Source organism: Canis lupus, chromosome 23, assembly GCF_011100685.1.
Source record: "Canis lupus familiaris isolate Mischka breed German Shepherd chromosome 23, alternate assembly UU_Cfam_GSD_1.0, whole genome shotgun sequence".
NCBI lineage: Eukaryota > Metazoa > Chordata > Mammalia > Carnivora > Canidae > Canis > Canis lupus.
The window spans coordinates 10,732,779-10,744,365 of NC_049244.1; the positions used below are offsets into that span (position 1 = coordinate 10,732,779).

General features: G+C 42.6%; 1 long non-coding RNA gene across 3 annotated transcripts in view; it reads right to left on the minus strand.

Moving 5' to 3' along the window:
• LOC111091974 overlaps positions 1-4,339 on the minus strand; it is an 81,278-nt gene extending 76,939 nt beyond the window's left edge. For all 3 annotated transcript variants that reach the window (XR_005376693.1, XR_005376692.1, XR_005376691.1), the window contains exon 1: positions 4,170-4,339. This is a non-coding gene — a long non-coding RNA (uncharacterized LOC111091974). The remainder of the gene's footprint in view (positions 1-4,169) is intronic.
• Positions 4,340-11,587: the final 7,248 nt, after the last annotated feature.

The following is an 11,587-nucleotide window of genomic DNA, read 5'->3' on the forward strand; positions in this document are numbered from 1 at the left end:
TTCTTATTTCTTCAACATTTTCTCTGCCCATCCTGAGCTTGGTGGTTTCTTTATTTTTTTCCAGTTTTATTGAAGAAATAATTATATATATCACCATGTAAGTTTAAGGTATATAGCATGATAGCTTGATTTACATATGTCATGAAATTATTACAGCAATAGGTTGAGTTAACATCCATCATCTCATATAAATAGAATATTCAGAATTGCTCATGTGAGCAACCATTCTTGGGTGAAACTAGGCACTCTTCTGGGAGTTATAATCCTAAAATGTATAGCTTTTCCCTAAGAGGCATTGGATTGAGGCAAATTGTTGAAAATATTTTACAAGCTGACCAGAGAGAATTTTTGGTGCTTAAAAAAACAATGATGTATTACAACCTTCATGGATGAACACAGCCTTCAGTCCTCTAGAAATCACCAATGATCTAAGCTAGAACAGAGGCAGCAGCAGCTCAGGTGTTGACTCAGACAGGCCCAAGTGATTGCATGTTAAAGTATTAACAGATGACAGCACATTCCAGAAAAGTGTGCCACGAGCCTTGCCATTAGTAAAGACATTTGGGGTCACAAGAACATCAGTGCTTCATCTGTCTAGCACTCTGTGCCTTTCCTTTGGGCAGTTCCTATTTCAAATATACAACTGAAGGGAGGGGGCTTGGTTAGAGGGTCAGTGACCCCATGAGGGAGGTACGATTAATATTACCATTTTATGAATGAATAGCCCAAGGTTCAGCAAGATGAAGTTTGTGCCCAAATTTACCCAGCTAGAAAATAATAGGGCCAAGGGTTAGACCCAGTTCTTTGTGATTCCAAGGTCCCTTCCCTTCATTGGAAACGACAGGGAGGGGATCCCTGGGTGGCGCAGCGGTTTGGCGCCTGCCTTTGGCCCAGGGCGCGATCCTGGAGACCTGGAATCGAGTCCCACTTCGGGCTCCCGGTGCATGGAGCCTGCTTCTCCGTCTGCCTGTGTCTCTGCCTCTCTCTCTCTCTCTCTCTCTGTGACTATCATAAATAAATAAAAATTTTAAAAAAAATTAAAAAAGGAAATGACAGGGAGTAGAGCAGCAGCAGAATAGAAGTGTTACAAACAGGCACTGGAAGCTGCCATTGAGGCCACATTGTCCCTGTAAGCTCAGGCCCCAGAGCTCAGACAGGAGAAGAAGCAAAGGAACCAAGCATTTCCATAGAGTGGAACCAGCTTTAAGAATCAGCCGAAAGGATGCCTGGGTGGCTCAATGGTTAAGCATCTGCCTTCGGCTCAGGGCGTGATCCCAGGGTCCTGGGATCGAGTCCGGCATCAGGCTCCCCACAAGGAGCCTGCTTCTCCCTCTGCCTATGTCTCTGCCTCTCTCCGTGTGCCTCTCATGAATAAATAAAATGTCTGAAAAAAAAAAAAAAAAGAACCACCTGAAGAAGCTTCAAGGAACCCATATGGATTTTCAAGAGTTACAATTTCTCATAAAGACTCTAGCCTGGGGGGCGGAGGGCAAGGTATAATCTATAAAGGCAATAGAGCAGAACAGTCTACAGCCAGGTCAGGAACCTTTGGGGACAGATGGGAAAGCACTCTCCTTTCCCAGGAAAACAGGAGCCAGATTAAGACCAAGACAAAGTCTGTGGAGACTTGCTTTATACCTAGGAGGCCACTGGAGACAATTCAGAGGGACCCATTTGAAGAAAATATTTATATGGCAATTCTAGTAGGCTCACCCTAGAAGTACTCCCAATTTAAAGTCACCCTTGACCTATCATTTGAATCTCTTCAGAAAGCAACTAGCCCAGCAGAGTATTTCTAAACCCATCAGCAATGAACCTGGTATCAATATTTAATCTCAAGGGGAAGAGATCTATACTGGTCAGGGCTCACTTGGTTCTCAGTGACAGAAACTCATTTCAAAATAGCTTCAGCAAAAGAGGCAAAAATTACTATCTATTAGAACTACAGCATAAGAAGGCAAGACCACCTGGAACCAGGGACACAATGGCAGTCCAATTCCCCCACCTCATCTCTTTCCTCTGCTCTCTGTTAGGAGGCTGCATTTCCTTTCATGAAATGAAACCATGGTTCCCTGGAACTCTAGAACGTGTGCCAACTTCATCATCAAAGAAGAAATCTCCAATTAGATAAATCCCAGAAAAGACCCTTATGTCTCCAACCCAAGACCAATCACTGTTGTCAGGGGCTGAAGCACTGTGACTGGCCACATCAGGTCAAGAGCATGGGTTCCCAGGAATGACAGTCTTTACTAAAACCTCATGCAACTTTAGGTATCAGTTGGAGGAAGAGCCATTCCCTGAAGAGACTAGAGGTATAGCAAAGACAAGGCCCTACAGCAACTGCTGGGAGCTGAGCAGCTATACCCATAGTATCTACATTAGCTCCTAGATATTTCCCCCTCACCAATCCAACTCCATCCCTCTTGGTGGGAAGAAATCTACTAAACCTATTCATTTTGAGAAGTAAAGCCCTGATGTCATCTTTGTTATAAAGAATAGGAACAGAAACAGACTAAAATGTACTGCTTACAGGACTCATGGTGGTTCTCTATTTCACACAACAAGGTCAATAGTAGTGTCCACCTTGCAGATGAGGAAAATGAAATTGAGAAGAGCAAAAGTGATTGCCTTGGGTCACACAGGTAGTCAGTGGATGAAGCAGACATCTTTTCATATTAGTGGCAGTTTTATAGATGAGGATATATTTTCCAACCTATGGAATCTCTCTTCAAGTATATTTGTACACTGGCCTGTTGGTAAGGTACCCATCCTAGGGTAAGCATCTTATTCGGCATTTTGCAGGTTTTTAGTCCTCCCCACCTATGGATATCTGCATAAACATTCATAGCCTGTCTGAAATCCAAACTCATCAGGAAAAATTACCTGAGGCCATTGAATAATGGATTCTTACTTTGTGTCTTTTGTTCTAGTGGGAAGACCCTTTACCAATGATTGTAACATGCTCTGACTGGGCCTTCTTATCAACATAGAATTGACACTCATGCCCTTAGTGCTAATGACCTCCACATTCTAAAAAGATGGCACCTCCCTCATGGCTTCCTAAGAGGCAGCAGCAGTGTTCATTCTATAATCAATCATCAGCCCTGCCCCTGGGTAGTACCTATATGGAAACACTGGGGAGAAGAAAGGAAGTGGGGACCAATGGAGAGTTCTGTGTGGCTTTTTGGTAAGCACAGTGTCCCTGTCAAGACTAAATGACATGCCTCCCCACTAATGATGGGGAGATAGGAGAAATTTCTCTTCACACCAGTGGGCAGAATGGATCAGGAAAATCACTCATGGATATTTGGGATATCTATAAGAAGAAAAGATTTCATCTCCTCCCTGGCTTTCTCTAGCGCTGACAACAGGCAGAGAGGAACATGTTTGGAGAGTGCTCAGGGAATTTGTAAATGTCTCCTGAAGGTGAAGAGTACATGTGAACATCTTCATCTTATTTGAAGAAAAGACTCATAAGAGTTCCCAGGAAGAAAAAAAAGGGGGGCATCTTCACTTCAACAGAAGAAACACAGAGGTAAAAGGGGAGGCAGGAAGTATGGGGCTGCCCGAGTGTCCCCCAGGCAAGAGAGGAGACATTCCTTCTGAAAGGATATTTGGACCTGAACTGCCTGTGGGGAGACATGGTCACCTCTGAAGAGTCTTTAGCAGTAGAAAGAGATGGAACAAAACTGAGTATTGCTCCCAGGAAAACCACATACTCTATTCAGAGATGGCCATATCCAAAAAGACCTCAAGCTTCTGACAGAACCGGATTGAACCAGAGAAAAACCAAGACCACCTCACCACATAAGAGTCATATAAGTTGGCCCCTTCTTCCCATTCTTCCCCCACTGCCTCAGTGCAGAAAGCTAGAAACAGAGGGAGGGGGAATAAGGGAAAAGAAGACCATGTTTTTCATCCATATAAGTTCTCTGAGCCACAAGTCTAGACAGCAGTGGCAGAGGAGAAATGGCATTGGATAGAAAATTGGTGCTTTTAATGGGACCTGGTTGTGTTTAATCACTGGACGTGGCCAGAAAGTTATGGAATCTGCCAAGATAAATTAGAGATCAAAGAAGTAGATATTACAGAGCACAGCAATGAGTAGGAAAAAAAAAATCTTGTGTTTATATCTCTACCACACTGAGTGTTCTCAATGAACCACTTACATTTGGATTCTCTTAATTGACCCATTTTCTCTAATCCTGTTGAACAGTTCAAAGCTCTTCTTTGCTTCTGTGTGGCTTATTTTCTCTTAGCAGACAGACTTTCTCTGGGTGGCTAGGAAGAAGGCCAGCATTCTCCAATTCCTTATTGATCCATAACCCCAGGGATAGGGCCCTTCTCCAACACCAACTGAAAAATCTGAGAAGGACCCTGATTGGTCTTACTTGGGTCACATGACTCCCTATGAAGGGATCAGAGAGTCTCCTGACTGCCTGCCCCCACCCATCATGTTTGAAGCTAGAGATGTGCAATCCCCCAGACCAAGGAAGGAGAGTGTTGGAACAGACAAAATACTACTGATGTCCTATGTGACACCAACATGTGTCTTAAGGAAGAAGGGCTTTCATTCTTTCTGACATCTTGGAATTCTTATCTTTCTACACACTTCTAAAAGATAGTTTAAATCATCAGGGGTTTTTAAAAACTCTTTAACAGGGGTGCCTGGGTAGTTCAGTCAGTTAAGCATCCAGCTAAGGTCATGATCTGGGGTTGTGAAATCAAGCTACGTGTCAGGCTTTGTGCTGGGCATGGAGCCTGCTTAGGATTCTATCTCTCCCTCTACCCCTCTCCCCCTACCATAATTCTGGTATACATACTTGATCTCTCTTTCAACCAAAAAAAAAAAAAAACCCCCCAAAAAAAACCCAAAAAAACAAAAAACCCTCCCTTTTTTTTTTAAAAACAGAATCACGTGATTATGAAAGAGAATAAATATGAATGGTAACAATTTCTTTATTTTCCCAAAAGTTATAAAGGCCCATTGGCAGGAAAAAAGAAAAAGAAAAGGAAAACTGTCTGGCCATCTCTTTTCTTTCCTTGGACAACAACCAGGGCACCTGGAAAAAAGCTAATTTTCCTTTCAGTGGAATTTAGTTCACTTATTTGTATCTTGAAATATCTGGAAAAGTTAATCATAACTAGTATCCAAATATCTAAGCAGGACATTAAAAAGAATCAATTACTCTTCAATCCACCTCCACCCCTGAGACCTCCAGTTTGGTCTTTAGTTCAAGGTACAAAAGATTAACTCATAGGATTTCAGAAAGGTGCTAGAGATACACAAAATAGCATATTGCTAAATATTCCTCTTCCTTTCTTACAAGACTAATCACAAAAGCTATGCCCTCTCTGACCGGCCACCTGCCCAAACCTAAGTAGAACTGATCACATCCATTTTTGTGTCCCTACCATTGTTCTGAAGTCTATTAATCATACCAGGAAGGATGTAATGGTGGCCATGTTCATTTATCTCTCTCCCTCTCCCTGGCTATGGATTTCCTAGGGGTTAAGGTTCAGTGTGATTCACCTCTGTGTTCTCAACCTACATCTGGGAGTGTGGCACAAGTGGCAATCTCTGGGATGGATTGATAGATGGATGAGTAGGTGGATAATGTCAAGAGTGTAGGTGGTCCATGAATATGAAAGCCCAAAGATATGTTACTGATCCAGGCCAGGCAGTCTCTTTTTAGACCTGCACTGTCTGGCTTGTGTAGCCACTATTTGTGGCTTTTTAAATTTAAATGAATTAAAAGTAAACAAAGTTAAAAATTCAATTCCTCAGTCATATTAGCCACATTTCAAGTTCTCACTAGCTACACTAGCTAGTGATTACTGTTTGGAAGGCACAGATTATAGAGCATTTCCTTCATCACAGTAAGTTCTATAGAGCAGTTTAATAGAAACCAAAAGTACACGCAGACTGACCCAACAGCATGTTAGTAATCAAAGCAATGCAAATAAGAAGCAGAAAGGACCAAATGCCAGATGACAAGGCCAACCGGCAGAGATCAGAATTTCTACAGAAACCTCGGAAGACAAATGAGGTAAGTTTTGGGGATCCCACTGGACTGCCTGCCTCTTCCCAGGCAGGAACCAAAGTCCAGCCAGTGGGAAGGGGTAAATAGGAATAGAAGGCTGGAGTGAGGAACACAGCAGCTAAGAACAAGTGTAGATTTGCCCTGCACCTTCTCTTTTCCAGGGGAGCCCTCATACTTTTGAGTACAAACTTGTCAGGGGAGAAGCAGAGATAAAGAAAAACAAAATCAGAGCATCTGGACATGTCAGTTGGTTGAGTGTCCAACTCTTGGTTTCAGCTTGCGTCCTGGTCTTGAGGTCATGGGATCGGGCCAGGTGTTGGACTCCATATTGGGCATCCTGCCTGCTTGGGATTTTCTGTCCCCTTCTCCTTCTGCCCCTTCTCTCTCTCTCTCAAAAATAAATAAATAAATAAATAAATAAATAAATAAATAAATAAATAAATTTAAAAAATTAAAAAAAATTTTAAAACCCACAAAGAAAAACAAAGTCACTTAAGTAATTCTTTCTAGCAAGCCCTTAATCTTGTTTTTTCTCTTGATGAAAAGAAGCCAAGAATAAAGATGTGGAAGGAATTGGACTGAACATTCAACCCAGAATTTGCCTATGTATAGATGTCCCAGAATTCAACCATTCTCCTGGGTGAGGCTTGGTGAACTTACCCTATTATCTTTGCTTACCCTATCCCTGGCCCAGTATCTGGCCCAGAGTTGGTATACAGAAAATGTTGTTGAATTAATTGATTACTCCCCTTTCATGACATAAAGAAACAGTCTAGTTGCCCAGAAAAATGTTCATTTGTTAAATGTGGGCAAGAAGGGAAACGATATATCATTTAAGCCAGTGGCTGCTAAAGGACAACATCAAAAGTCTTGGTCCTGACGCCGGTTTGAATTCGGCCAGTAACTAGCTATGCTCCTTGGTCCTCAGTTTCCTAACCTGTGAAATGGAGCACTTGTTCTGATGTGCTCCACGGCCTTCTCAGCTTGGTGACAATGGGCTATGTGTTTACTCTTCCTAAAAGTGCACAAGAACTATTTCTGTTTTCTTTTTGGTGGGGATAAAGGATTTTATTAAGGGATTTAATTAATCCTTCTCCCCATCAAAGGTGAGTTTTGGAGCATCCCCAGTCTGACTGGGGCCAGCGTCAGTGACCTGTAATTAAGTTGTAAATCTGTTCATGATTGAGCAAATGTTTGCCAGAGACCACAGGCTGGGGAGAAGTCTTCCCTAACTACAGGGGAAAACTGGAAGCCTGCCTGGGTGACGACTTATGATGCAGAGGGGAGAAGAATGTGGAGCTCTGAGAATGGGCTAATGTAGAATTGCAGGGAAGAAATTTAAACAAAAACAACAACAAAAAAACAAGGAAGCAGGCATCTTCTGGTGGGTAAGCAAAAAAAAAAAAAAAAGAGGCAGGGAATAACATATAAAGCTATCTACATATCTTGTACTTCACACATTTATTTTGTTTTTACAAAATACAAAAACGAAAACAAATGCTAGTGAGTTCAATACCATTATACTCATTTTTATAGATGAACCTGAGGTCAGGAGAGGTTTGGTTTGCTTCATCCATGTTGCTGAGAGCCTACTGTGTACTAGGAACAGGTTACATAGCAGCAAACATGATAAACATATTCTCAGCCTTTGTGAAACTTAGAGTCCAATGAGCTCTCAGATACTGAACAAATGATGACCCAAATAATTATGTACGGTTGACCCTTGATAACACAGGAGTTAGAGGCACCACCCCTCTCCTCTGCACAGTTGAAAATCTGTGTATAATAATATACTATTGCCAGGAAGCCTTACTGATAACATAAATATTTGGGGATCATCTGAGTGGCTCAGTGGTTGAGCATCTGCCTTCAGCTAAGGGCATGATCCCGAGGTCCTAGGATCAAGTCCCGCATCAGGCTCCCTGAGGGGATCCTGCTTCTCCTTCTGCCTATGTCTCTGCCTCTCTCTGTGTCTCTCATAAATAAATAAATAAAATCTTTAAATTAAAAAGACAATAACAGTTGATTAACACATATTTTGTGTATTATATGTATTATATTCTTTATTCTTAAAGCGAACCAGAGAAAAAAGAAAATCATGAGAAAGAAAAAGTACATTTACAGTACTGTGCTGTAAAAAAAATCCACGGGTAAATGGATCCATGCAATTCAAGCCCATGCTATTCAAGGGCCAACTGTGATTATAATGATGTGACATTCCCTAAAAGGAAAAGGCTAGAGTGTTCACTAGGTTCCAGGCTGCCTAACTATCTAACTGGATGCAGAGATCAGAGAAGAGCTCTGGGGAAATAAGTGGAGACCGAAAGGGTCTGGGAGAGGGACCAGGTGAAACAAATGGGGGCAAGAGGAGAGTCTCTTAGCTGAGTAACCTCAGAGAGTTCCCCCCTAATCTCTCAGACCGTGCCAGAACCCCTGGTAGTGCATTGTTCCTCTTTCTAGCCCTCAGCTAGTTTGCAATTACATAATAGCTTTGGGGATTTTTAGATTGATGTCTGCCTTCTGCAGTAAGCACAGCTATAGGAGAGCTTTTGGTCTCCACATAATGCTGAGCACCAAACCCAGGACCAGCACAGAGAAGATGCCTGATACCATTTACTGAGTAAATGAATAAAGCTGACAAGTATGGGAAATTTGGTAATTAAAGAAAAATGGGATATCAGTTGATCATAATTATAAAAACCTGACCTGTGGTTAGTATGGGTCTTTAGCACATTGCCTAACACCTAGTGTTTATGCTGTAAATGGCGGTTATCAAAGAATAACTACAAGGTAACTGTAAGCAACCTAGAGCTATACAAATACCTGAAACTCATAAGCTATCAGCACCAACTTTTGAAAACCTCCGTACCACCTTCTCAGTTTTTGATCTGTACCATCTGGACAATTATTTGCTCAATATTTTTCTTTAAATCAACCCAATGTATTACTTTGATAAATTAAATGGAAAAAATAATCAGTTTTTTTAATAAAGGAGAACTGCAATAAACATAGGGGAATCAAAACTGTTTTGACTAAATTCAGATATTAATGTCTGAGAAATGTTCTTTTCCTGAGGCCTGCTCTCCCTGGGTCAAAAGAGAAGAAATAACTAAAGAAACTTCTTTATGTGGATAGAAACTGATCCCAGTTAGAAGGAAGGAAGTACAGGAAGAAAGGTAGTGAAACTAAAAAGTTAAATATAAAAAACTATGGACTGTTTAGACCAAGAGTAATAATAACATGACATACGTAGAAGTAAAATATATGACAATGAGAGTGAAAGGCAGGACAGAGATACATGGATTTAAACTGTTGTAAGGGTCTTGTGCTATTCAGGATGTGGTAAAAATACTGATTTAAGATAGACTACAATAAGTTAAAGACACACTTTATAATTTCTAGAGTAACAACTAAAACAATGATACTGTGAAACACAGCAGAAAAGCTAATATGAGAGAGAAAATGGAAGAAAAAGAGGAAAAATAGCAAAGGTATGTTGCTGAGGTGGATAAGAGGCTAGCACCAATTTGAGATTTTGGTGTGTCTAAAAGAAACTTAGCAAGAAAACAAGCTTTGTGCTTTCAATTCAACATTTTCTAAAGCTGCATCTATGATCCATCAGAAATCCCCAGTGAGGTAGGTACCAGAGTTTAAAACCTGGCTCACCCAAGGGATGTGACAAGGAGGCTATCTCCTTATTCGGAATGATGTTTATAGTCGCATGTCCATACCCTCCTCCCTTTTCTCAGGGGCAAATCTCAGGGCAGAATTGGGCTCCACATACTTTATATTAGAGGCAGATACTGCTTCTAACCAGAGGCCCTCCTTCTGACCAGTGATTTTCAAGTACAGGTGATTTTGCCACCAAAGGATATTTAGCAATGTCTGGAAATATTTTTGGTTATCAATTTGAGGGACTGCTACTAGCACCTAGATGCCAGGGATGCTGCTAAATCCTACCATGCACAGGACATCCCTGAAAAACAAAGAATTTTCAGGCCCCAGAATGTCAATAATGCTGAGGTTGAGAAACTCTGCTTTAGGACACAATTAACCACAACACCAAAGTGGAGGCTTGCGTTGAAGCCAAGAGGAAAGGAGTTAGCAACATGGACTGTACTGGTCCTGAATTCCAGACCAGGAGAAAAAAAATTTCAGCCTTGCTTCCCCAGGCTCAAATCAGATCATCATTAACACCAAGGCTCTTCTCAGCAACTTCGGTCACTGATTCTAGAACACAGATAAAGCTCTAATATCACATAGTCGAAATCCTGGAAATTAGGTAAAGATGCTTCTGCACCATCAAACTGTAGAGAGACAGCATTGTGTGATACAGTTAAGAGATGCTGTTTTGCACAGTGCATCCACAAGGTCTACAATAAGTAAATCAATAACATCCCTAATTATAGAGGACCCAGCGGTCAATTTTGTGCTTCGGGCAGGCTCTCAGGGAGACGGAGTCGTTTTACTCATCTTTGCTTTACTTGGTTCTTTGCTTTACTTGGTGTGTTCTTTCTTTCGTTGGCAGCTGTCGATTGCACCTTCCAATACTCACCTGGGAACCTGCTACCAGGCACAGCCGCCACACTCGCCTCCTCCTTGGCCAGAGTGGAGGCTCCTGGAGCTAATGTGCTTCCTCCACAGTAATGCCAAGCCTCAGGGAATCTGCCCTCCTGTTTCCTGCTGACAGCTAGGGCTCTGCAGAGCTTCAGAGGCAAGAAAGCAAAGCTCCCCAGAGTCCCAGTGCTCTTGGCAGGCATCCCCAGGGATTCAGGGCAGGTGAAGAATTCTCATAGGGGCAGGCTTTCCTCCCACTCGATGGTGGCATATGTGAAGCGTGAGGAGAGTAGGGCAGCTGTACGTAAGGCCAGGGAACAGAGGGGAGGGCTAACACTCCTCCGAGACTGCTCATGTCCCCAGCCTCTGTCCTGACCTGGAGTCTCCCTATTGCTTCTCCCTATTGCTTCTCCAAAAGCAGCAGCCTTGGGAGGTGTAGCCTGTACCCTTGGGGTAGGCAGTATATATAGCTATGCTGAGATCATGCTGGTTGGTTACTCAGCTGGGACTGGTTTGACACTGAAGCTGTTGCTGTTTGTGGTCAGTTTGCCCTCTTGGGCAGCTCATCCACAGCTGGAGCTAACACCTGGGGCAGACTGCACCACGCTCTGGGCCTGCATCTATGGGGAGCAACCACCACTGGAGCCTCCCACAATTACCCCAAATTCAGCTTGTCTGCAAGTTCATCTTCCCCTAAACCTGCCCTTCCTCCTGCCTTGGGCAATGTGTTGAAGCTAGAAACTTGAGAGCCACACTCCATCCTGCCCGGCTCCTGCACCCAACCACTCACCAGACACAGCTAATTTTACCCTTTGCTCTCTCTCATGTCCATTCTCTCCTCACTCCCCCTCCTCCATTCCCATTGCCTGGTCTTTTTCTACATGGGTCATCTCTTACCTGAATGACTGGAGGGTCCCCAGCTGGTGTCCCTCACTTTCTACCTCCTACCTGACTGTATGGCCTCCTATGGACACATGGATGTACAA